The sequence below is a fragment of the Rhyacophila brunnea genome, unplaced genomic scaffold (genome assembly GCF_057557595.1).
Source record: "Rhyacophila brunnea isolate RB1 unplaced genomic scaffold, BYU_Rbru_1.0 scaffold_23, whole genome shotgun sequence".
Taxonomy (NCBI): domain Eukaryota; kingdom Metazoa; phylum Arthropoda; class Insecta; order Trichoptera; family Rhyacophilidae; genus Rhyacophila; species Rhyacophila brunnea.
This window is the reverse complement of record NW_028232893.1, coordinates 29,302,530-29,329,673: the sequence shown is the minus strand read 5'-3', so window position 1 is coordinate 29,329,673 and position 27,144 is coordinate 29,302,530. Positions and strand designations below refer to the sequence as shown.

Below are 27,144 nucleotides of genomic sequence, written 5' to 3'. Positions count from 1 at the left end.
AATAAAAATAGTTTTATAAAAACTATTATTAATTATGGATTGAAGCATAAAAATAATTTTAAACCAGCGGTACCCAAATAGGCAGCTCTTTTTCTTGCGTGTGTAATTTACCAAGATAATAAAAACAGTTTTATAAAAACTAATATTAATTATGGAATTAAGTTAAAATATTATTTACCAACGGTACCCAAATAGGCGGCTCTTTTTCTTGCGTGTGTAATTTACCATGATAATAAAAATAGTTTTATAAAAACTATTATTAATTATAGATTGAAGCATAAAAATAATTTTAAACCAGCAGTACCCAAATAGGCGGCTCTTTTTCTTGCGTGTGTAATTTACCGAGATAATAAAAACAGTTTTATAAAAACTATTATTAATTATGGTATGAAGCATAAAAATAATTTTCAACCAGCGGTACCCAAATAGGTGGCGCTTTTTCTTGAGTGTGTAATTTAACATGATAAAAAAAATAGTTTTATAAAAACTATTATTAATTATGGATTTAAGCATAAAAATAATTTTAAGCCAGCGGTACCCAAATAGGCGGCTCTTTTTCTTGCGTGTGTAATTTACCGAGATAATAAAAACAGTTTTATAAAAACTATTATTTATTATGGAATGAAGCACAAAAATAATTTTCAACCAGCGGTACCCAAATAGGCGGCTCTTTTTCTTGCGTGTGTAATTTACCATGATAATAAAAATAGTTTTATAAAAACTATTGATAATTATGGATTGAAGCATAAAAGTAATTTTAAACCAGCGGTACCCAAATAGGCGGCTCTTTTTCTTGCGTGTGTAATTAACCAAGATAATAAAAACAGTTTTATAAAAACTATTATTAATTATGGAATGAAGTAAGAAAATAATTTTCTATCTCAATACACATAATTTTTTTAAATGTCCCGGAAAAAAACATTCCCAGAAGAGCTAAAAAGGCTCTCAACTTTCATTCATCTGAATAAAAGTTGGCAACCCTTCATACAATTTATCATACTTACTATCGAATGAACAAAATAATTAATGGATACATATAATTAAATCCTTATGAAGCACATTTTTAGATTATGTTTATAACCAAAAACTTTGGTAGGGCCATGGAATAGTGATTCCAAACGGGTATCGGAAACGATTAAGAAATATACTGCAGAATTTCATTCTATTTTCTATATAAATCATAGAAATTCTGACAAAAAGTAAAAATAAACTTTTCCCACATTTTTTTTTATACTACTAGTATGTTAAAGTAAAGATGTCGCTTGTGGCGCAATTTTATTTGGTATTAAAAAAACTGTACTGTGAAAAATATGTACGCCATAGCATATTATATTTTCGATGAATGTTTATCATTTTTTAGCATTTTCTCCCTGGTGAATTATCTTTTATGTTGAAAGTTCACTGTTTTTGTGGAATATAGCAGCACTGGCTTTGCATATTATGAGGCTGTTAATTTCAAAGTTGGTAACCTGCATATTCAACCATTTTGAGACACTCGCAAACAACAGCTGTCAAGCACATTTAGGACTACAAATAGAATATTTTATTTTTGCAAACATATTAATGATCAATTAGGAAAAGCGAGTAGTAAAATAAAATATTCTTAACGTCATAAAAATTAATAAAAAATCATGTATAGAGTTGATATATATAAAAAATGGAGCCTGATGAATGTATTCAACTTTGCACTCGATTTCCTGTTTAATTCTATTTAACTAACAATCGGAGCTGGATTTGATATTTTATGAAAATACATATGTACGATGGAATTGTACTCACAGAAATTGAGTCAAGAACAATATAAATAAAAGTATTTATGAAGGTTACCGACTTTGAAACTAATAACCTAATATTATTCATGTTGATTGAATTATTTCAAAAAAATGCAATTAACAGTGTGACATAATAAGTCACTAAAGATAATGATTATAAGGAAGAGTTTATATTTGCTATCATTCAGAATAATTTTTATGGCTACCAATTCAATAAAATCAATGTGAAATCGCTATTATATGATACATATAAAAATGTCCCTCTAGTAATCTAGTTGGTCAAAACTCTGATGTGGTTCAATTAATTATTAAATTAAAAAATGGATAAAAAACGATAATTTGAAAGTCCGAATGAAGTTATATGTCAACCAACATGTTAAGTATTTTTCAATGTACTGCGAAAATATAATAATTTGAAAAGTGTGCCGTGACATGAAAAAGGTTTGGAATCACTGCGATAAAATTAAATTTTCTTCAACGTTTTTGTACATAATTATATTTATTTCATATCATTACTAGTCCAAGTCGACCCTGGGTCTCGAAAAGGTCGCCAGTGTTAAGCTAGATTTGATATAAATAAAAGAGATTTGACGATTTTCAAAAATGAAATATAGAAAGTATGATTTATTCAAAAATATTTTTATTAAATTCAACAAACTTATCACACTACATTTTAGTGATAAAAATACCGATAAAATCTGATACCTATAATAATCAAAAACGGGTGTTGAACGAGCGCACATTTTACGACGGTTTTTTTAAATTGTGAGTTTTAAGAAACGTACATATTGATTAGTTTAAATACAAAAAAATGTTATTTAATTGGATGCTAGGTTTTAGAGTGGTGAAGGGTGGAAGTCAGCTGTTAGGATCTGACATAAATGATGCATATTAACTTTGTCAGTTACACGTATTTGTTTTTATTGAACTAAGACTATTCCCACAATGACCGCGTGGCTTAAGCGTCGGCCTATAGCTTTGTGGGTCCCAGGTTTGAATCCTGGGTCTGTGCAAGTACACATATTGCCTTTTCAATTTGTGTATGAGTCAGAGTATGGACCTAATGAGTTGAGGAAGTGGCTGACATCCATTTCTCGTAAAAAAATAAACCTGGATCGGACATGGTTGAAAAAAGAAAGAAAACTTACAGATTGAGTTTGGAACATGACTACGTATTAACAAAGCTAATGTAAATGTTATGTATACCTGATAATTATTAATAAAAGACAGCTTTATCACTTTCGTTCTCAGATAAGACCACATTGAACTGTCCATCATCAGAAATCAAATTCCGATAAAACCTATAATCAATATACAAGGCTTGTATTACAAGCGCATTTGATAATTATGATTAGGTTATTACCCATCTAAAATGATATTTAAAATGAAAATTATTTTTGGGCTTCATTCCATAAATAATAATAGTTTTATAAAACTGTTTTTATTATCTCGGTAAATTACACACGCAAGAAAAAGAGCCGCCTATTTGGGTACCGCTGGTTGAAAATTATTTTTATGCTTCAATCCATAATTAATAATAGTTTTTATAAAACTATTTTTATTATCATGGTAAATTACACACGCAAGAAAAAGAGCCGCCTTTTTGGGTACCGCTGGTTGAAAATTATTTTTATGCTTCAATCCATAATTAATAATAGTTTTTATAAAACTATTTTTATTATCATGGTAAATTACACACGCAAGAAAAAGAGCCGCCTTTTTGGGTACCGCTGGTTGAAAATTATTTTTATGATTGATTCCATAATTAATAATAGTTTTTTTAAAACTATTTTTATTATCTTGTAAAATTACACACTCAAGAAAAAGCGCCGCCTATTTGGGTACCGCTGGTTGAAAAATATTTTTATGCTTCAATCCATAATTAATAATAGTTTTTATAAAACTATTTTTATTATCATGGTAAATTACACACGCAAGAAAAAGAGCCGCCTTTTTGGGTACCGCTGGTTGAAAATTATTTTTATGATTGATTCCATAATTAATAATAGTTTTTTTAAAACTATTTTTATTATCTTGTAAAATTACACACTCAAGAAAAAGCGCCGCTTATTTGGGTACCGCTGGTTGAAAATTATTTTTATGATTGATTCCATAATTAATAATAGTTTTTATAAAACTATTTTTATTATCTTGTAAAATTACACACTCAAGAAAAAGCGCCGCCTATTTGGGTACCGCTGGTTGAAAAATATTTTTATGCTTCAATCCATAATTAATAATAGTTTTTATAAAACTATTTTTATTATCATGGTAAATTACACACGCAAGAAAAAGAGCCGCCTTTTTGGGTACCGCTGGTTGAAAATTATTTTTATGGTTGATTTCATAATTAATAATAGTTTTTATAAAACTATTTTTATTATCTTGTAAAATTACACACTCAAGAAAAAGCGCCGCCTATTTGGGTACCGCTGGTTGAAAAATATTTTTATGCTTCAATCCATAATTAATAATAGTTTTTATAAAACTATTTTTATTATCATGGTAAATTACACACGCAAGAAAAAGAGCCGCCTTTTTGGGTACCGCTGGTTGAAAATTATTTTTATGATTGATTCCATAATTAATAATAGTTTTTTTAAAACTATTTTTATTATCTTGTAAAATTACACACTCAAGAAAAAGCGCCGCCTATTTGGGTACCGCTGGTTGAAAAATATTTTTATGCTTCAATCCATAATTAATAATAGTTTTTATAAAACTGTTTTTATTATCTCGGTAAATTACACACGCAAGAAAAAGAGCCGCCTATTTGGGTACCGCTGGTTGAAAATTATTTTTATGCTTCAATCCATAATTAATAATAGTTTTTATAAAACTATTTTTAATATCATGGTAAATTACACACGCAAGAAAAAGAGCCGCCTATTTGGGTACCGCTGGTTGAAAATTATTTTTATGCTTCAATCCATAATTAATAATAGTTTTTATAAAACTATTTTTATTATTTTGGTAAATTACACACTCAAGAAAAAGCGCCGCCTATTTGGGTACCGCTGGTTGAAAATTATTTTAATGCTTCAATCCATAATTAATAATAGTTTTTATAAAACTATTTTTATTACCATGGTAAATTACACACGCAAGAAAAAGAGCCGCCTATTTGGGTACCGCTGGTTGAAAATTATTTTTATGCTTCAATCCATAATTAATAATAGTTTTTATAAAACTATTTTTATTACCATGGTAAATTACACACGCAAGAAAAAGAGCCGCCTATTTGGGTACCGCTGGTTGAAAAATATTTTCATGCTTCAATCCATAATTAATAATAGTTTTTATAAAACTATTTTTATTATCATGGTAAATTACACACGCAGGAAAAAGAGCCGCCTATTTGGGTACCGCTGGTTGAAAATTATTTTTATGCTTCAATCCATAATTAATAATAGTTTTTATAAAACTATTTTTATTATCTTGTAAAATTACACACTCAAGAAAAAGCGCCGCCTATTTGGGTACCGCTGGTTGAAAATTATTTTTATGCTTCATACCATAATTAATTAAAAATAGTTTTTATAAAACTATTTTTATTATCTTGGTAAATTACACACGCAAGAAAAAGAGCCGCCTATTTGGGTACCGCTGGTTGAAAATTATTTTTATGGTTGATTCCATAATTAATAATAGTTTTTATAAAACTATTTTTACTATCTCGGTAAATTACACACGCAAGTCAAAGAGCCGCCTATTTGGGTACCGCTGGTTGAAAATTATTATTGTTTATATTTTTTTATTTTTCGGGATTTCGGCCTTCGCGATTCCGGCCATTCGGGATTTCGGCCATTCGGGATTTCGGCATTCGGGATTTCGGCCTTCGGGATTTTGGCCTTCGGGATTTTGGCCTTCGGGATTTCGACCCAAACCCATTTTACAGTAATTACATTTTTACCACTAAGAAAGTTGTTTTGATTCTATTCATTCGCCATGTCTATATTCACCCCAACGCTTAGGAAGAGAAATCACACAAAATTGGCTGTTTCTTAATACCTTAAGGGTAGTTGAAAAATGTTTGTTTAATTATTTAAAACTTTACTACTACTTAAAACTACTTTAACTGAGTCATTTACCTTGACAGCTGTTTCGGCACATAAACTCATTTTCGGAACATTCAACAATAATTTGTGATTATAAAAGAGCTACAGGTCATGTAGCAAATTAAATACGCTTAGTTAAATAATAAATATGTACCAAATATTTTACAAAATATCTACACCACATACCTACATCCATCGAATATGGTACATAAAATACAGATTCAAGTATCAAATAATTCTTGGATAAATAGATGTTTATGTAAGTATATGTTTTTTTAAATACTTACATGATACTGTGTTGTATAACATTTACATTTATATTTTTGATTTTGATTTACATACTTAAATGTACCTACATAAATTTGTAATGTACAGTCAGTGACGTCCCGTGGGGGTAGACAGATCGAGCGTCGCTTGGGGGCGGCAGTTACTTAAAGGGCGGCAAACCGAGGAGAATGATTTGGTATATAAAGAAATAACTACATAAACCGAATACTTAATAACGAACATATATTTCCTTTCAAAAATTCAGCTCACTGGTTTGAAAAAAATGTATCAATTAGCACAAAAGGTTTAACAGGACTTACATTTCAGGTTCGCGATGTCTAGTTTACTTCCGTTGCCCTTCGACGTCCTTGGTGACCAGAAACGACACGATCACGGGTGATAAAAAATACTGTATAAAGAATGGGGCTGCCCAGGGGCGGCATTTTATCTAGGGACGTCACTGTGTACATTAGGTACTTAATTACATTTTTACCATTATTCGATTCTACCCACCCGCCATGTCTATAATCACCCCAACGCTGGATAGAAAGAGACATCACACAAAATTGGCTGTTTGATAATAAATGGTAGTTGAAAAATATTTTTGAGTATGATTATGTCCATACAAACAGGTTTTAAGTCATTCATGTTTGTCCGAATAATGTGTAGCAGAAAAATAGAAATTTGAAAAAGGGTCTATTCAATATTCACCCCATTCTAGGGCAAACATTTTTCTTAATAAAAGTAGCTACATCAATAGAGGAATCATAAAATGGACCTTGGCCCTCGCCCACGCCTTATTCATCCTTGTATATTATATTATCACACTTATATATCAACTAACATTGTGCACAAACGCCACTTTTGTTGATTGACACTTCATTTAGTTGATCTCTTTGTTCACGTGAAGTACAATAAAAGTATGTAGCAGCGAAGAACTAGAGACCGAATATAGTGGAAGGAGCTAGAAGAGGCTTTCATCTAACATTGGAATGACCCCGACTGATGTTGATGATGAAATATTATTTTAATCCTGGTAATGCCGGGGGTTTCATTTTTATTTTCTTCTGGTGCTTTGTACGTTGAAAGGTTGAAGATCTTTGCTAAAATTAAATTCATCACAAAGCATTAGTACCTATATCTCCAACATTATTCAGGTAGGTATCCATGATGGTAATATATGTACTTAGAGGAGGTAGCTGACCTTTATATTTACATGCTCATAAAATTATTAATCTTATTGCCTAATGCAGACCAAGATATACCTACCTACCTACATAATATTACATGAACAGAAGTTTAAGAACATCTCAATTAAGTTTAAAATGTGTGAAGGTATACAAATTAATGTTAAACAGAAAACATTGGTTATGTTAAGTAGGTACATGGAACATGTAGATATTATCTTGGTTCGCGGTCGGAACTGGGCAAAACCAGTTTATTAGCTCAATATACCTATACATAATGAAGGAAATATATAGTAGGTATGTAGGTACATATCGTTTTTGTGATTGAGGTCTTTTGAGATCAAAAAACAAACAACCTAGGTACGTCGTACTGTAGGTAACCCAATAGTAAGTAGGATGTGTAAGGTTTTTGGTCTAAAACCTTACAAAATACCACCATGACGACATGGAGTATCTACTTATCTACCTATTATATCTTGAGCCACAATAGAAATACAATGCTGCATAATGTTAGATGCAAAAAAATAATCTTAAAGACTACCTGCCTAACCTAAAAAAAAATTTTCAAGATATTATCGACGAATATAAAATGAGTATTTACGTGACCGATACCGAATATGATTGAAGTATTTACCTAATTATAACATTATTGATATGACTGCTCGAAAGTCGAAACCAAAACGTCAAACGATCGCAATGAGTTAGAACTGTCAGTGCACTAACAATCAAAGTTATAAAGTTTCTGTTATTAAAGGCTGCGCATGACGCAAATTAATAATATGTATTTTTTAAATATCGGGACCTTAGTTAGATTAAAGTTAATTATTTATAATAGCGTATTCATCCTGTCAAAAAACTTTACATACTTTGGTTAGACAAAGATACCTACATAATATTATTATGAGGACCTTCATACCATTTTCAACAATTTCCCTGCCAATTTCATCCCATATCTTATCTTTCTTTCTTATGTTTTATAGTCACTGTCAGAGAAATCATAAAGGATTGGATATTTCCGGACCAACTCGATCAGCTGCTCAATATCTCCGCCATTTTGATTTTACTAATTCCCTTGGCGAAATCTTCCGCCGCGAATAAATTCGCTGTCGACAGAGTTCCCGAAAATCGCAGCGAATATTCGCTGCAAATTTGCACTCAAGACGCAAGGCGGTCGCGCAAGCGTGCTCTGTCCCGTAAGCCAATACGAGCTTGATTGGCGAATAATTCGCTGCGAATATTCGCTTTGGCTTGGGGAGGCTTAAACGTCAAAAATGTAAATTTCAAAATGAGTAGTTCGTTTTTCCACCACCATCGCTCTACTGCGCAGACGCAGTAAGCCCACACGCCGGCGTGTAGTGTGAAAAGTTGACCGGCTTTCAACTTTTCTAGGTGGAGTGTTTACAACCTGCTTATTAGCTTATTCGATGATGATTACTAGACACCGGACATCTGGAGTCCTTTTTTTTGGGCCCGACTCGAATATTACAACATTTTTTAATTAAAAAATGCGTTAATAATTTATGGAACCTATGTTTTTCAGAAAAATAAGTTGTACGATGTAGTAGGTACAATGAAATATGAAATAAATGATATTGATAATATGTGCAAGAGACTTTATCGATACTTAATTATATAGAAACGCTGCTATTAGTAGATATACTATACTATTTAGAGAAATTAATGAAGCGCTTACGTATAGAGTGGAAGAATTAGGTGTTAATAGTAATATCTATAATATTTAATAATATTCCACTTTTTATATACCTATTATTGAAATCAAAGTTTAAAATTTCCACTAAACTACTTCTATTTTCACTATCAAATAACAAATCAAACTTGCTCCCATGATGAGAAGGACCGGACAGCTAGTGTATTATTAAAATCGTACCAAATCTGAATGATTTCGTATATTACGAGTATGTTGATACTACGAAAATATATAATAAAAAACATATTATTATATTATTGTAAAACCAATTCAACGAGGATTCAAATCAATGCTTATCAGCTCGGAGTAAGGACAGATTTTTACACAATGCACAACAGCGGCCACTTGAGAATATCAAGATACGTCTGTTATATTTACCATAACTACTTAAGTACTTAAGCCAAACTAGTAATTATTTTTGTATACTTCACATATAATACGTTTCTTGTGATACGAGAATGCAACAGCTGGATTTAGTGATGGGTAAAATGGAGAATATCGGACCTACGTGGTTAATGAAACCATTTAGAAAAAGTTTCGTACGAAAGATACTTCAAATCGTACTTTTGTGTTTCAAGCAAGTGGTTGGACATGTTGAGATTTTCAATTTTAATATATAGGTACTGATGTTGTAATGTTTTTTTGACATTTTGATAGGCCATTTTCAAACACTTTATATCCATCATGCAAAATATGTAAGTATATGCGTTTTCTGTTAATTGCTACTCCCTAATACTATAAATTATATATCATAGTATTATTTCAATGAATTGTTTCGGAAGTTATCAAAATGATACAATCATAATTAGTCGACATTGACACATTGTGTATATATAGTACTCGTACCTAATACCATTGATAATAAATTATTTTATCAATAAATATTAGATATAAATAGGTATAACACAGTTGCAGTGCCTACCATTTCTTAATAAGTTGACCTTCCCTAATAGCTCATTGCTTTATCCAATCTGGGAGTTCACACATGAAACTATAATTTGATGTTATAGTAATATGGTAGAAAAAACAAAAAAAACTTAACCTGCGAGCTTGTTAACTGATCTACGTATTTTTTTAAAATCCGACATCACTTCAGTTTTGACGATTATGGATTACAGCTTAAAATTGTTGATTTGTTTTGTATTTAGTGAGTAGGTATATTTCGTGATATTTCACATTAGCTGGTTCCATTGTTTACGGGAAATGACGATTTAACGGGCTTACATATTGAATGTATTAATAGTATGTAAGATATTCATTACGGGTTTTCACAAACACTTCAGATAATCAAAATTTGTTTTTTACTTGATCCTTTACTAATAGGTAAGAAGGTTTTCACATTATTTTATTATATTAAATTACTATATAAACGAAAATTAGCTTTTTTCGATGTCAATGTGCATTTACGATCGGTGAGTGCGCATAGTGCACGAAGAAGGCATACGCCGGGTCGTAAATAATGACTTAAATAGATTTTTTTTTTTTTTTTTTTTCGACCATGTCCGATCCTGATAGGATCATATGGGCCTCCACAGAGTGGAGGTTTGTATTGACAGATTTTGTTTTTTTACGAGAAATGGATGTCAGCCACTTGCTCAACCTATTAGGTCCATACCCTGACACACACAAATTGAAAAACAATATGTGTACTTGCCAGACCCAGGATTCGAACCTGGGACCCACGGCTTTATAGTCCAACGCTTATGCCGCGCGGCCACCGTGGGCGTTAGAATACCTAGTACAAAACATAAATCAATTAGAATTTATTGATTAATGTTTTTGCCACTCGAACCCGTTAGATATAGGGACCATTATACCACGTTTTCCTCTAGAAGGTATGTAAGGTACTTTTAAACACTTTTGAACTGATTTTTTGTCCACAAAATCACTTTATATTGAGACGTCACACAACTATCACAACTTACGATGGTTATTGTACATTTTGCATTTTTGTTTATTGTTATTAAATCTTAGTTGATATTATTCTTTTGACTTATTAACTTAAAAATAACAATAATGGATGAAATATAATATTCCTAAAAATTATAATATGGCACATACAATATATAATTGTCAAGCCTCGATAGCGAAAGCTGCGTGACTATCAAATGCACTATGTAAACCTGCTATTAATATTGTTTTAAAAGCACATTGCATTGTTATTTTTTTAAGATTATCATTTGCTTTGTAATTTTATTCTTGTAAATCCACGGTAAACATAAATTTATATACAATATTGGTATATACTACAGCTGATGATGATATATACTATCGTATGGAAAATAACTCATTTTTAAGTAGTGGACTTTTTGTATTCATCATGCGATTGAAAACAATAAAACCACATTCAAAATATGTCATTGGTAGGGAACCTTTTTTAATATCTGAGGTAGGTGAATTTTAAACACAGAAAATTTTTCAGTGATGAATTTGCGCTATTTCATAATGTATATAAATCAGTCATTTAATAAATAAGGACAAATATCACCAACAAGTTAGTTCAAGTAAACAACGACTCCTACGTTATCTATACTTAATTAATTGACTTTTTATGCAATAATATGTACCTACCTATATTTTGTAATGTTATTCAATTGAAAATGTCCATAAGGATAAAATCGGTTAAATATCAAAATTATGAAATAAATGTGGAAAAAGTACGAAAGTACATATAAAGTGTTATACGTCAATAATAAGTCAAAAGAATACTATCAACTAAGATTTAATAACAATAAACAAAAATGCAAAATGTACAATAACCATCGTAAGTTGTGATAGTTGTGTGACGTCTCAATATAAAGTGATTTTGTGGACAAAAAATCAGTTCAAAAGTGTTTAAAAGTACCTTATATACCTTCTAGAGGAAAACGTGGTATAATGGTCCCTATATCTAACGGGTACGAGTGGCAAAAACATTAATCAATAAATTCTAATTGATTTATGTTTTGTACTAGGTATTCTATTTAAGTCATTATTTACGACCCGGCGTATGCCTTCTTCGTGGACTATGCGCACTCACCGATCGTAAATGCACATTGACATCGAAAAAAGCTAATTTTCGTTTATATAGTAATTTAATATAATAAAAGAATGTAAAAACCTTCTTACCTATTAGTAAAGGATCAAGTAAAAAACAAATTTTGATTATCTGAAGTGTTTGTGAAAACCTGTAATGAATATTTTACATACTATTAATACATTCAATATGTAAGCCCGTTAAATCGTCATTTCCCGTAAACAATGGAACCAGCTAATGTGAAATATCACGAAATATACCTACTCACTAAATACAAAACAAATCAACAATTTTAAGCTATAATCCATAATCGTCAAAACTGAAGTGATGTCGGATTTTAAGAAAATAGCGCAGGTTAAGTTTTTTTTTGTTTTTTCTACCATATTACTATAACATCAAATTATAGTTTCATGTGTGAACTCCCAGATTGGATAAAGCAATGAGCTATTAGGGAAGGTCAACTTGTTAAGAAATGGTAGGCACTGCAACTGTGTTATACCTATTTATATCTAATATTTCTTGATAAAATAATTTATTATCAATGGTATTAGGTACTATATATACACAATGTGTCAATGTCGACTAATTATGATTGTATCATTTTGATAACTTCCGAAACAATTCATTGAAATAATACTATGATATATAATTTATAGTATTAGGGAGTTGCAATTAACAGAAAACGCATATACTTACATATTTTGCATGATGAATATAAAGTGTTTGAAAATGGCCTATCAAAATGTCAAAAAAACATTACAACATCAGTACCTATATATTAAAATTGAATATCTCAACATGTCCAACCACTTGCTTGAAACACAAAAGTACGATTTGAAGTATCTTTCGTACGAAACTTTTTCTAAATGGTTTCAATAACCACGTAGGTCCGATATTCTCCATTTTACCCATCCCTAAATCCAGCTGTTGCATTCTCGTATCACAAGAAACGTATTATATGTGAAGTATACAAAAATAATTACTAGTTTGGCTTAAGTACTTAAGTAGTTATGGTAAATATAACAGACGTATCTTGATATTCTCAAGTGGCCGCTGTTGTGCATTGTGTAAAAATCTGTCCTTACTCCGAGCTGATAAGCATTGATTTGAATCCTCGTTGAATTGGTTTTACAATAATATAATAATATGTTTTTTATTATATATTTTCGTAGTATCAACATACTCGTAATATACGAAATCATTCAGATTTGGTACGATTTTAATAATACACTAGCTGTCCGGTCCTTCTCATCATGGGAGCAAGTTTGATTTGTTATTTGATAGTGAAAATAGAAGTAGTTTAGTGGAAATTTTAAACTTTGATTTCAATAATAGGTATATAAAAAGTGGAATATTATTAAATATTATAGATATTACTATTAACACCTAATTCTTCCACTCTATACGTAAGCGCTTCATTAATTTCTCTAAATAGTATAGTATATCTACTAATAGCAGCGTTTCTATATAATTAAGTATCGATAAAGTCTCTTGCACATATTATCAATATCATTTATTTCATATTTCATTGTACCTACTACATCGTACAACTTATTTTTCTGAAAAACATAGGTTCCATAAATTATTAACGCATTTTTTAATTAAAAAATGTTGTATTATTCTAGTCGGGCCCAAAAAAAAGGACTCCAGATGTCCGGTGTCTAATGATTACACTGGGTGAATTTACAGGCAGATTATAAAAAAAAAGCTCAATGTAATTGACGCTTTAGGATAATAATATATAAAAGATTCAGTTGGAAATTGGCATCACTGATGTTATGTCAATTATTAAAAGTTGTCGTCAGTGTCAAAACATCGTTCGAAACTTGCGCAAACTTATAAACAGCAAATTTCCTGGTTGGTGTGACTCATTCTAATAATCAAACTATCGAATGGGTGGCCGATAGAATCCAAAATAGACAAAGCGTTTGTATTGTTTGCTGTATTGTGCTAGGCGCTCCTGTCAGTCCTGTCTATTTCAAAATTATTAATTTTCATAAACGGCAGATGAGCGAAAATGGAATTCCGCTCAATCAGTTGTCTCAAATTGATTGGATGCCAATATTTGAACGGGTGAGTATTTTTGAATAACAAATAACCCTTAGCGATGGTGCCCATTGAACGCGACGAGCGGGTGAAGTCCGCGTATGCAGTGTTTATTCATAACCATAATCACAGGTCTCTTCCCGCGCATTACCCTTCCGCGAAATTTTGCGCGAGCGCCGCACTCGCTGCGTCAATGGGCTTTATGCCTTATATAGACGCGTTGTCGACAGATTTTATCTCGCCTGACCTCAATAGAAGTTCGGACGCGAGATTTTAAATTGGTTTATTATGCAAACATAATTATTTTATTATGACGAAAACTTTTGTAAAGTTATAGACCAACTTTTGAAACATGGTGTTACGTCTTTTGAAACGTGACGCATATAATTCTGATTTATCGTGGTTATTTTCGACGCTTTTATCACCTCAAGATAAATAAACGATAAATATTATAATAAAACGAATCCATAGAAAAATATATTTCATTAATGAATAACTTTTAAAACTTGTTCTCAATTTATTTTTCTCAAGCTGTAAGCTCATTTTTTATAAATAAAAATTATTAGATATCGATGGGTACACACTACTGACCACATATACAAAATAAATATAATTTAAATAGTTCAGTAGCTATTAAAGTTGCATAGGTACTTAAGTACGTAATTTAAAAAAATCTTACCTAAGATTTGAAAAAAGCATGTAAACAGACTATCAGAGCCATCTGCCTCGTTAGGCCTTGCAACCAGCGTAGTGACCTAACCACATAGTGTTGAATTATAATATAATAATGAATGTTTTCTTATGTTATAGAATAGACGTTCGTTCTCATGTCTTTGAGTGCGAGTGTATAATAGTTCTAATAGTTTTATTGTTTGTACATTTAGATTATTACAGTTAAGTATAGTAATTCATTCTTTTTTTTCAATGGAGCGTGAACCCAACAGATTGGAGAAATGGCTAACAACTATATCTCGTGTGAAATGTCTTTTAATAATATAACTTCCACTCTGTGGGAATCCATTCCACGCAAGGGGCACTAAACAACCGGAATCACATTCTAAAACCTGCTGGATAGGCAAACTTATAAAATTCAGTGGATGTACATGGCACTGAAGAACAAGGGTTCGAGAAGTGTGAAAGGAGCTATTGGGAGGTCCTCATCAAGCAGTGGATCGACACCGGCAGATGATAATGAAATTAATAAACTTTTTTTTGATAAAGTCAAAAAACTGTAATCTTAAAAATATATGTATAATATATATAATATAGGTACTTATCGTAATAATTGTAGTGTGGTGATAACCGGTCATGGTGATAACTGTGACTTCCTATTCTATTAAAAAACAATTGTATCCGGCCTTTAATTATTATTAGAAATGTAATTACAAAATAATGACTGAACAAAAATGTATGGTTGAAGAAATTGAAAAAATCAATTGACGATTTTAATTGCTTATAACCACTCTATAGCCGAGCGCCCGCCGGTGGGCACTTTGTGATGTCATTCACACGCCACGCGCCCACCCATGGGCGCTTTGTTTTAAAATCGTAATGAACGTGTCTAATTATTTTTTTTAAATGAAAGACACCTCCGAATATCCCAATGAACCATACACCACACAGAAATATTCATAAATCAAAGTAGTTATCAAGACAATACGATCTTTGTATCTAGGGCTGACACATATGCCGGCGTAAAATGACATGACATCACTGTTGGACAATTTTTATTATTTGTTTATGTAAGTCTTTTCTAAGTGTCTAGAAACGAAAACGGCAATAATTGATGAAGAAACGGCTATTCCACTTGTGAACAATGCTGTTTTTGTTTCTATAATTTTTAATAGCCATAATAATTTTATGACAGGCGCCTCATTATTCATATCCATAAGTTGAGTGAATAGCTTTATTTTTACGACTTCCATAATATAAAATTAAAAATAATTTACCCGATAAAAGTTACAAGTGACAAGTGACATGGGTAGCTTTGTAATGCGCTGTCCAAATGAAGCAATACTTTGCCGCATTTTCGAGCGAGGCGAGACGCGCCAGACGGAAATCACCGCGAGTGCGGCTTGTGTGGACATCGCGAGACTCAAATCGTATCATGTGGGCAAAACTTTATATGTATGTATTGCAGTAGTGTTTTATTATGATTTCCGATAGAATAATATTAGATGCATGGTTATATTTGCCACTTATTTATCAAGTAATATTATATTTTTGTTTCATGTTGAGCGCGTTTCAGTGTGCATTTCATAATTTTTCTAAGTTTGTAATATTATTTCGTAAATTTTCGGTGAATTTTATTATTCCTAAAATAGAGTACCTACCTATAAACATTGATAGTGTGTAATAGATATATTTGTGTGTTTGTGTTTTGTCACCCTTCAAAATGGAAGATGATCATAATAATCCTGAGCAAAAAGCCGATGATATTTTATTTTCGACACAAGAATCCGAAGATGAGAAAATTATTGAAATAAAATAAAAAATCTAAAAAACACTATTATAGAATTTTTGATGAGATGACCCTGAAAATGATGACCGTGAATAGTGATGACCCTGAATAGTGAAGACTGAATTCTAAGTGAAAAAATACATCAATAATAATAAAAGTGAAAAAAATACTTATATATAATATAATAATATAAAAAATAAATAAATATTGTTGGGTGACAGCCCTGAGTGAAAAATATATCGTAGTTTTCCATGAAAAATTAATACAATCTATGTTACCATACATAATATGTGAGTATTACTATACATTATACATTTATTTCAACTTTTTCTATTTTTTTTAGTTTTTTAAAAATGTGTGGCATATAGGTGTTAATTTGATTTTAACTCTTGGCGATAGAGTGGATAAGTATGCATTTCACGGTTTTTACGGTTCCCTGAATTATAAAAGAACATAAAATACTACCTACCAGTGACTAAGGGTTGGCTGTTAAGCTCTGACATAAATATTGCACACTAAAGCCTCAATTACATTGAGCTTCTTTACGAGCTGTTTATTGGTGAATTTAAAAGCGGGCGTTCCTCGGTAGAGTGTTTACAACCTGCTTATTAGCTTATTCGATGATTACACTGGGCGACTTTACAGGCAGATTGTAAATTCGCTAATAAACAGCTCGTAAAGAAGCTCAATGTAATTGAGGCTTAAGCTTTGTCATTCATGCGTATTTGTTTTCATTGAAATAATACTACAAGTTGCAGTTAGTGCTGGTTAGTTTTTAAAATGCAGTCGAACTCGGTTATTACGATCACGGATATAGCGAGATCTCGGATGTAATGAGGAAACATTCGTTGACATTTTAGTTTATGATTTTCTCCATACATTTATTCACTGTTATAACGAGCAACTTATCGGAAATACCAACCTAAAATATGGTCAAAATTTTTCTTAAAACTGTTAACGTGTTGGTTGTTTAACCAAGGTTTGTGAAGTCAGTAGGTACTTACCAGCGTTCATTACAATAAACAACTTCTTTTGTAGTTTATGAATGCCATGCTTGTTTCGGGGATTTTTATGATGGTTTTCAGATTTTTTATTTTCGACTTTTTTTCGACCTTTTGTGTTATGTGACCGCTCATTTAAAAATACCTATCCTCTGATATAACGAGTAACGCTCATAACAAGCAAATTCAGTCAGTCCCATCTTCCTCGTAATAACCAAGTTCGACTGTAATAGATAATAGTCAAAAGATTTTTTATAGATAGAAGAATATTTTTATCTTCTATGGTTTCGTTAGGTATCATGAATTTTATAAAACTAACCAACACCATCTGCAATTTGTACCCTAAATTCAATTAAAACAATATTAAAGTATGACTGACAAAGTGTGCACTATTTTTGTTGGATCACTACAGCCTACCTCCATTGTGATCGACACTTCAATTGAATATATAAATATTGTAAGTGTTGTTATTATTGCCGGAGACAATGGAATTAGGAAACCATGAAGATAGTATGGCCCTCCATAGAGTGGATTTTGTATCATCAGATTTTTGTTTTTTTTACGAGAAATGGTGTTAGCCACTTGATCAATCTATTAGGAGCAAAATGCAGAATCCAATATTTCGATCTTAAGGATAAGTTGCCGAAAAGGATGACTTAACTATAGACTATACTGACTATAGAGTTAAGGAATCCTTAACCATAGACCACTTTTGTTATGAACACGCCCCCTTCTATATTACCATTTACCACTGACAGGTGCTGTCAAAATAAATTCGCGTGTCTATAAAACAGTCCATACACTCAAATTCATTTAATAATTTATCTCAATATGGATATTGACAGTGTTAATTCGTTTGGCATGTACATGCAGAATATTATTTTACTTTTTATACGCCAGTCCGCAGAAATACAAGATGCCAGACAGAATGAAATATCTTGTGGTGCCTGTGAAATCACAATGACTGATAACGGAAACATAAGAGTATTATAATTAAATATTAATTATGTATTTATAGTTATAGCATTTATAAAGTGCAATTGTCATATTTTTGCCATCGTTTAACAATTACAATATAATTTACCTAAAATATAGGAAAGACATTTTAAATATGGTATTATTTTCAATAGAAAAAACGAACGAAGCCTTTAAGACGAGGTGAACCATAGACAACATGATCTTAACTAAGGATGATGTTTCTGCATAGTGTTTTGTACTAAGGAAATTTTAGTTATGACAAATGTTTCTGCATTCCGCTCAAGTCCATACTCTGGTCCAAACACGCATTGAAAAACAAAATGTAATTTTGCCAGACCTGGGATTCGAATCCGGGACCCACGACATTATAAGCCGACGCGGTAACGTCTGCCTCATCGTGGACGTTTTAATTAGTAATATATTGGGGTTACTGCCAAAAGTTGGTAAGTCACGAAATCATGTTTCTGAGTAATTGCAGTTTGATGTTTGATATGCCCTCTAAAATCAGGCATAATGCTTATTTCTTTCTGCATGATCTGTATATCGGATGACCTTGAATTCTTTTTCTAACATATATTCATACATAGACACGTAATCCGTTGTTAACTCTAAATACCTAAATTATCAACTTACCAACTTTTTGCAGCAATTATATAATATATAAAATCAGCAATTTAGTACCAATAATATGTATAGTAATTAAAATACAAGGAACTACAAGATTATATTATAATTTATGACATTAAATGAAATAGTAATAATTCATAATATCTTAATTATAAATTCAATTTGGTTTGAAAGGAAATATACGAGGGTGGGTCAATAATTCCTTAGAAAAAAGCATTAAAACAGTTTTTATTTTTGTATTTTTTTTTTATTTCTCAACATAATCTCCTTGGAGCTCAATACACTTGGTTAGACGTTTCTCAATTTTTTTTAAACCGTCAGAAAAATAAGTTTTCGGAAGGTCCTCAAAATAAGCATTTGTCCGTTCGATGACTTCTTCATTTGAAAAAAAACGTTGTCCACTTAGCCATTTTTTTAAGTTTGGGAAAAGGAAAAAGTCACTGGGGGCTAAATCTGGCGAATACGGTGGATGGTCGACCAATTCGAACTTCAATTCTTCAATTTTAGCCATTGATCGTAAACATGTGTGAACACGAGCATTGTCCTGATGAAAGAGGATTTTTTTTCCTGTTTAAATGAGGCCATTTTTCTTCAATTTTGTTTTTTAGCTGGTCCAATAAAGATGCATAATAATCCCCTGTTATTGTTTTTCCTTTTTCCAAATAGTCAACGAAAATAATTCCAAGTGCATCCCAAAATACAGTAGCCATAACCTTACCAGCTGATTTTACGGTTTTCGCCTTCTTTGGACGTGGTTCGCCTTTCGCAATCCACTGCTTTGACTGTTCTTTCGTCTCGGGAGTATAGTGATGTATCCATGTTTCATCTACAGTCACAAAGCGACGAAAAAATTCATCCGGATTGCGTTGCATGAGCGACAACAGGGCTTTAGAGGCCACCACCCTATTGCGTTTATTGTCGACTGTGAGCAAACGCGGCACTCATCTTGCAGAAATTTTTTTCATGCCCAATTTGTCATGTAAAATAGAAATGACGCTACCTTTTGAGATCCCTGTAACCTCAATTATCTCACTCAACTTTAATCTTCGGTCACTTAACACCATATCGTGGATTTTATTGATCATTTCTGGTGTAGTCACCTCTACAGGACGTCCTGAGCGTGGTTCATCCTTTGTTGATGTACGACCACGTTTAAATTCATTTAACCAGTTATAAATAGTTGCAAGTGAAGGAGCAGATATGCCGTGAACTAAATCCAACTCATTTTTTATTTCCTTTGCTGTTAACCCTTTTATATTAAAATGTTTAATAACAGCTCTAAACTCAATTTTCTCCATTTTCCATTTTTCCATTTTCCACAAGCAATTTTTTTTTTAAATGTACGAGAAACACACAACAACCCGACCAATCTGATTGAAACTTCGCAGCATACTGAATCGGTAGTGCCGCTGCATGAAAACAAACCGCTTACAGTACTAGTCGCGCCACCTGTTGGCTTTTCTAAGGACTTATTGACCCACCCTCGTATAATTAAAACTACATTATACATTCAAGTTCATCCAATAATAAAGTTATTTATAATATCAGAAATATTCAATGAATATTGATATCATTAATATCGATGTGTAAAATTAACCAGTTAACAACTAGTGAAATAAAAGATAAGAAAAATATGGCAATGTCCTTTTTCGCTATTAGAATTGTCATCATGTTTTAAATTATGATTCCTCATGTATTATAAAAATATTTTTTAATTGATTGACAATGGTAAATCTATGAAAACTGCACAATATACTATAGTATAGTAGTACTATATAGTAGTATAGTAGTACCGTTTCATTTTCGTACATTTAATACGCATGTACGTTTTTAATTCACTCAATTTATTTTAATATAATATTATGATAAATTCTAATGGATTTAAGTTTTGTACTATTCCATTTGAGTCGTTTTTTGCGACCCGGGTTTCGCCTTTCGGCATCTTCAGCAGTGACGTCCCGTGAGGGTAGGCAGATTGAGCGTCGCTTGGGGGCGGCAAATCGAGGAGAATCATTAGGTATATATAGAAAGCTACCTAAACTTGGTAATAACGGAAATATCTTTCCATTAAAAAAATCAGCTCACTGGTTGGAAACAAAATATATCTATTAATTAGATAAGTACTATACAATTTTCAACAGGACTTTATTTTTTGTCGGGTTCGCGATGTCTAGTTTACTTCTGTTGTCCTTGGACGTCACGTTCTTCACAGTCACTCGCGAGTTATGGAAGTTGTCAGGTGTATTTTTAAATGTACCTATCTGAAACCGTAGACTCGCAATATTGTTTAATGAAGTAGAGATGGCATTTAAGTTAGATTTAGTAGTATAGGTGCCTATATCTTGTTAGTAATGTATCCATACAACACAATTCTTAGATATTGGAGTCATGAAAGGATGATAAAAAGTACTGTATAAAAAAAAATGAGGCGGCATTTTGGCACTGCCTAGGGGCGGCATTTTGTCTAGGGACGTCGCTGATCTTCAGGCACTATGTGCACTCACCAAAAGGCATATACACACTGATATCCATGACCCCCCATATCCTGAAGCGGGCCGCCCTACCTATTGCTAGGATTAAAGGTAGTGTGACAGTTTACAGTAGTGTTTTCCAAATGGTGTTCCAGGTAAAATTAAGGGTATTTAGTCTATATTTAATGTTTTCTTTGTATGATAATAAGTCCACTTGAAGTTGTTGAGTATCGGCACACAATAATTAAAAATTGCATTGCACAAACACATGTTTTAACCCTTAGGCATAAAGCCCATTGACGCAGCGAGTGCGGCGCTCGCGCAAAATTTCTACAAGTGGCGCGTAAATCATCGAAAATACAACGTAATCAATTACGCCAGCGCACACTGGACTTGACGATGCCTTGTGCCCCGCCTGCCGCATGAGTCACCGTTTTTCGCTTCTCGGCGATACGATTTAATGAAAATACAAAGAAGTCCATTCATTGAACACGGCTACCAAACTCACGCTGCTCGAGGCGTCGTCGATCGACGGGCGAGAAGCAATTATTTAATAACAGAGAACTCATTGTTTAATTTTATTGCGTGTCCTATATTTCGCTGGTTGAATAATGTCGTCGTAAATATTAATTACAAGCCCCGAAATAATATAATATTTTTATTGCTTTGTTATGAGAGACGCTGTAATAATAATTATTTTGTGCTGCTTGGGCCGCTCATTACATAGGTGAAGGGTAATGCGTGGCAAGAGGCGTGTGATTATGGTTATGAATAAACGCTTCATACGCCGACTTCGCCCGCTCGTCCGTCTTGATGGGCTTTATGCCTTAAGTAAAATAGCGCCACTGGCGACTTTTTTACTATTAGAGAAAATTTGTGATGGTAAATTGGTGAATCCGCCACGCCGGGCCCTCCTTGAGCCCGGGCCCCCCGCCTAGAGCCCTGTCAGCCTCCCCCTTATTAGTTAATTCCATTAAATTTCTAGTGTTGACGATTTTATACCTCTTGAACGTAGTAATTATTGATTATTATTTAATGATCTATTATTAGGGTCTTGACAATGTATATACCTATTGATTGTATTATTAGTGATAGGGGTTTTTACAAACACTTCAACTATTCATAATTTGTGGTTATATTTTTATTGTGATCATGACTTAATAGGTAGGTACGTAGGTTATAAAGTTTTTACCTACTTATTGTATTGATTTGTTATATAAGTTAGAATTAATTGTATTCATTGTCAGTGTGTATTGACCTTTTGGTGAGTGTACATAGTGCCTGAAGATGGCGAAACTAGGGTCACAAAAAACTACTCTAATGGAATAGTACAAAACTTAAATCCATTAGAATGTAAATTCAAATTCTATCAAGTACCTTCGATCGATCAGTGGCGCACTCAGGATTTAATATTGGGAGCCCAAGGAGGAGAATGTAAATTAGTCCCATGGGCTCTTTTACTTCTTCACAGCCTAATTTCTCGTTTATCGGTCTTTTGTCTATTGCACTCGGTGTATCTACACCATGGTCCCCACATCCTGAAACGGGCCCTCAGGCTAGGATATTTGGCGGGCCCCCTACCTACCGCTAAGATTAAAGGCAGTGTGAAACACTACATTAACGTTTTTCAAATTGTGTTTTAGTTCAAATTACGAGTACTTATGCAGTGAAGTATTGGCGATTTTTAATACATCTACTTTAATAATGGAGCTATCGAGTATCGACACATAATAATCAAAAAATATATTGCACAATTATATAATTGAAAATGTTTATGACCATGAGGTATAATAGCGCCGCAGGGGACTTTTTTCTACTATTAAAGCTAATTTATGATGTGTGCTTATCTCACTTATGTGGTCAACCCGACACGCCAGACCCCCCACAGCCCTCCCCAGCCATGACCTATACCACTCCGGAATTCGGCTGGACAACGAGAATTTTTTGACAGTTACATTAGGGATTGGGTTTCTAAAAAAACCCAACTTTAGTGTTTCGAAATTTTTTTTTTGCCGTGTTTTTATTTGTCTTAGCCCAAAGGTATACCTGTTTATTGGCTGTCAATTTCAATGTTTAAAATCATTCTGATAATAAAAATGTTTGGGGGGTGCCAGGGCCCCTTGCTCCCCCTCCCCTTGGGTGCGCCACTGCAATCGATAGTATTAATATTATATACATGATAGTGGTTGAGATGAACATTAAGATGCAGACACATACTGTGTGCATTTCTATTTATAGACACGTCTGCAGTACCCAGTGCCAAGGTTACACAACGTAATTGGTGGGTAATCTTTTATTTTAGTCAACCTGGAGTGCGCACACAGTATTGCTCTGCATATTGGCTCGAATGTTACGATCGTTTGTTGCTGACATTTTTCACTTTTACTGTTGACATCATTTTTATATTTTGATTCTAAGAATTTTATATAAGGTTATCAAACAAGTGATATATATTTTTAATTTGAAATAAAAACAAAACAGTATAAGATATCAATGTGATATTTTTGCACCATCTTGTTGGAACCACATATCGTCCAGATGAAAATCATCTAATTCATACCATAAAAAATCACTAATCATGTTTCTGTAGCGTTCTCCATTGACAGTAACTGCATTGGCATTTTAAAATTACACCTTCAGACCATAAACTACACCAAACTGTTAATTTTTGTTGATGTTAACGCTTTATAGGGCAAAGCATTTTTTTCTTCATTTCAAATCGATCTCTATCATTTTGCATCAGATATTTAATATCTTAAAACAATTTTAATATAAAAATAAAAAATATCTATCAGAAATTTGGAAAAACTATAATTTATGATGGTTTTTTTATCAACCAGTGCCCATTCAGGCGTTTGTTTTTTTGATTTTTTGATATATTTTTTTCAAATAAAACAAATAAATAATGGTTCTACACAGGGCTTTTTTTTTAAAAAAAAAGGTGCCGGAACTCACTTCATGTCAAGCTTTTTACTAAATAAAATTATATTCAAATGTCACTTAAATGAAATTTAAAGGAGCTATGCCACGAAGCGAACAAAAAAAGGTTGATTTTTACGATAATTTTTTATTTTAATCAAAACAAAGCTACAGAAACAATAAAATACATACATTATATTTGAAATATATTGTACAAATAAGACTAAATAAGACTAACTTTAAAATATAATTGTAAATACATATGTAATGTATTTATTTATGAACTTGAATAAAAGTTTAGAGTGATTTCCAAAGTTTTTTCCAATTCTCGTCTGATACATCATCTCGATTCCTTTTCTTAGTGTTAGAGTCTAAGGCCGAATGTCTTCCTTTAAGTAACCACCTATCAACATATTTTGAAGGATCGAAAAGTGTCAAGGGTGGTCCCACGAGTTTGATGAAAAAGAGTGCCGAAACTGTTTTAGTGTTTAACGAAGCTCTTGTTGGGGTAATAATAAGATTCATTTGCGAAAACCCCCGTTCACATTCACTTGAAGAAATGGGAATAGAATTCAGAGCATATACCAAACGCAAGAGTTTTTCAGAATATGTCTTTTCGAGAATGTATTCGCGAAATCCACGAATCATTTCTCGTTCATCTAGTTGTAGCCTGATCGAAATGTTTCTAATTTCCATCTCTCCAAATGTCAACCGATTATCAATGTCTTCAGGCCAATATTTTTGGTCAAGTACGCGAGCCCAAAGTGCAAACTCAACATCTTTATTATCTAGCAGCCTTTTTTCAATTGACGTTTTCAACGTGGAATAAAATATTTTCGGATCAATAGGAGGATCATTTTTAGAAACTTTTTCGTGAAGTAAAACTCCACGAAAATGCAGATTGCTTATAGCAGCTGCAGCACATTTATAATAGGGTCCAAAATTCTGTTTTCTTTCTTCAAAAACTTGAACGAGTTCATTTATTTTTCGATTTGCAATGTAAAGGTTCACATTGCGATTTTGTAGGTCCAAACTAAGTTCCGACAATTCTTGGAGAGCGTCGCACATCAATGCTAGATCCAATAAAAATGCTGTTGATGTTATTTTGTTCTTTAAGCCACAACGAACAATTTCTTTGAAAACATTTTTTCTCATTTCATCACATATATGATTTACAATGTTAACACATGCGTTAGTGGAATGGAGTATATGACCCATTTCGATCCCATTTAGTTCTTGGAGATTAATTTCACTTTCAAACATATTGAATGATTGATTTTCCTTAGCTACTTTATATGCAGTTCGAAAAATGTTTGCTGTTATTACTTTTTCGCGAGATAACGATTTTAAAAAAGTATTTTCAATCTGCTTTTTTTTGGCTTCAGAAATGATTTTTAACGCTGCTTTGTGTGCAATAGATCCTCTGTGATCGAAAATTTTTTTTCGAAGTGACCCCAATTGTAGCTTCCTCTCTTTCCCAGAATACGTGATTTCATTATTGGCCCATTCTTTGGATATTTTCATTCCCATTGTCGTTTCAGTTCCAAGAGTTCCAACGTTTCTGCAAATTGTGCAGCCAAGTTTCATTTTGTGTACGTTCAACCATTCGTTTTTTGAGCAAAAATCGTTTTTTTGATCTAATGACCAGCAGTCTGGCCAATCGTTTTGAGTTCGACCTTGATCCCCGAGATCAGCTAGAGATGATTCAGGAACATCTACATGTACCGATATTTCCATATCTTCTGTCATCGTTTCTGTTTTGAGCTTTTTATTTGCGGAATCGGCGCCGCTGCCGGTGGTTGAGAAGTAACAGGAAATTTTTTTCATATTTAAACTTGGGGTTGCACTAAATAATATATAAAATAGTTGCACAACACGTAATCGTAACACAAACTGACTAAACAAACGTAAATAACAATATACGCAGATGCTGCCATGCGATAAACGTCAAACTGTCAAAATCATAATACGCAGCATACGTATGAAGCTAGTTACATACGCATGTTTGCTATTTAAACTATACGGTTACTTCACTAACACTAACACGCCAACATTCAAAATGGCTTCCACCTGTACCTTATTTTATCATTTTAACGAATTATTATTGTAATTACTTAAGCGCAAATATTTTTTCGTTTAATTGATTTTGAAATAAAACCGTGAAAAAAGGTGCCGGAACGCCGTTCCACCGCGTTAAATGGAAAAAAAAGCCCTGGTTCTACATATTATTTATTTAATCATAAGAAAAGTTACAATTCATTTTTTATTTTCTTACACCCATTTACCTAATACTTTTCAAAACATAGTATGCAAAACGGTAAGTTACATTGCTTACAAAAATAATATATGCGTTTTGGCTCTCTAGCCGTACTACAATAAGCACATCGACAGCTCTTTTTCTTAGATTTACTCATGAACTGAAACAAAAATAAAACATATTATCGTAACAGTACCTACCGACCTACAACATTACCATATTACGAAATGACCGAGAATGATGAAGAATGAAGTATGATGGGGGAGGCCTTCATAGCAGCAGAGAATAGACCCCAGTTGGTGATGATGTTACTTCTACACTCAAATATAATACAATACAAGCCCATGCAAGTTGCGATATTGATAGTAATTTAGTA

The 27,144-nt window shown here is 32.5% G+C and overlaps 1 protein-coding gene across 1 annotated transcript in view; it reads right to left on the bottom strand.

The window, feature by feature from the left end:
- LOC147069814 (uncharacterized) overlaps positions 1 to 27,144 on the bottom strand; it is a 570,178-nt gene that overhangs the window by 347,854 nt on the left and 195,180 nt on the right. The gene's annotated exons all lie outside the window — the stretch shown is intronic.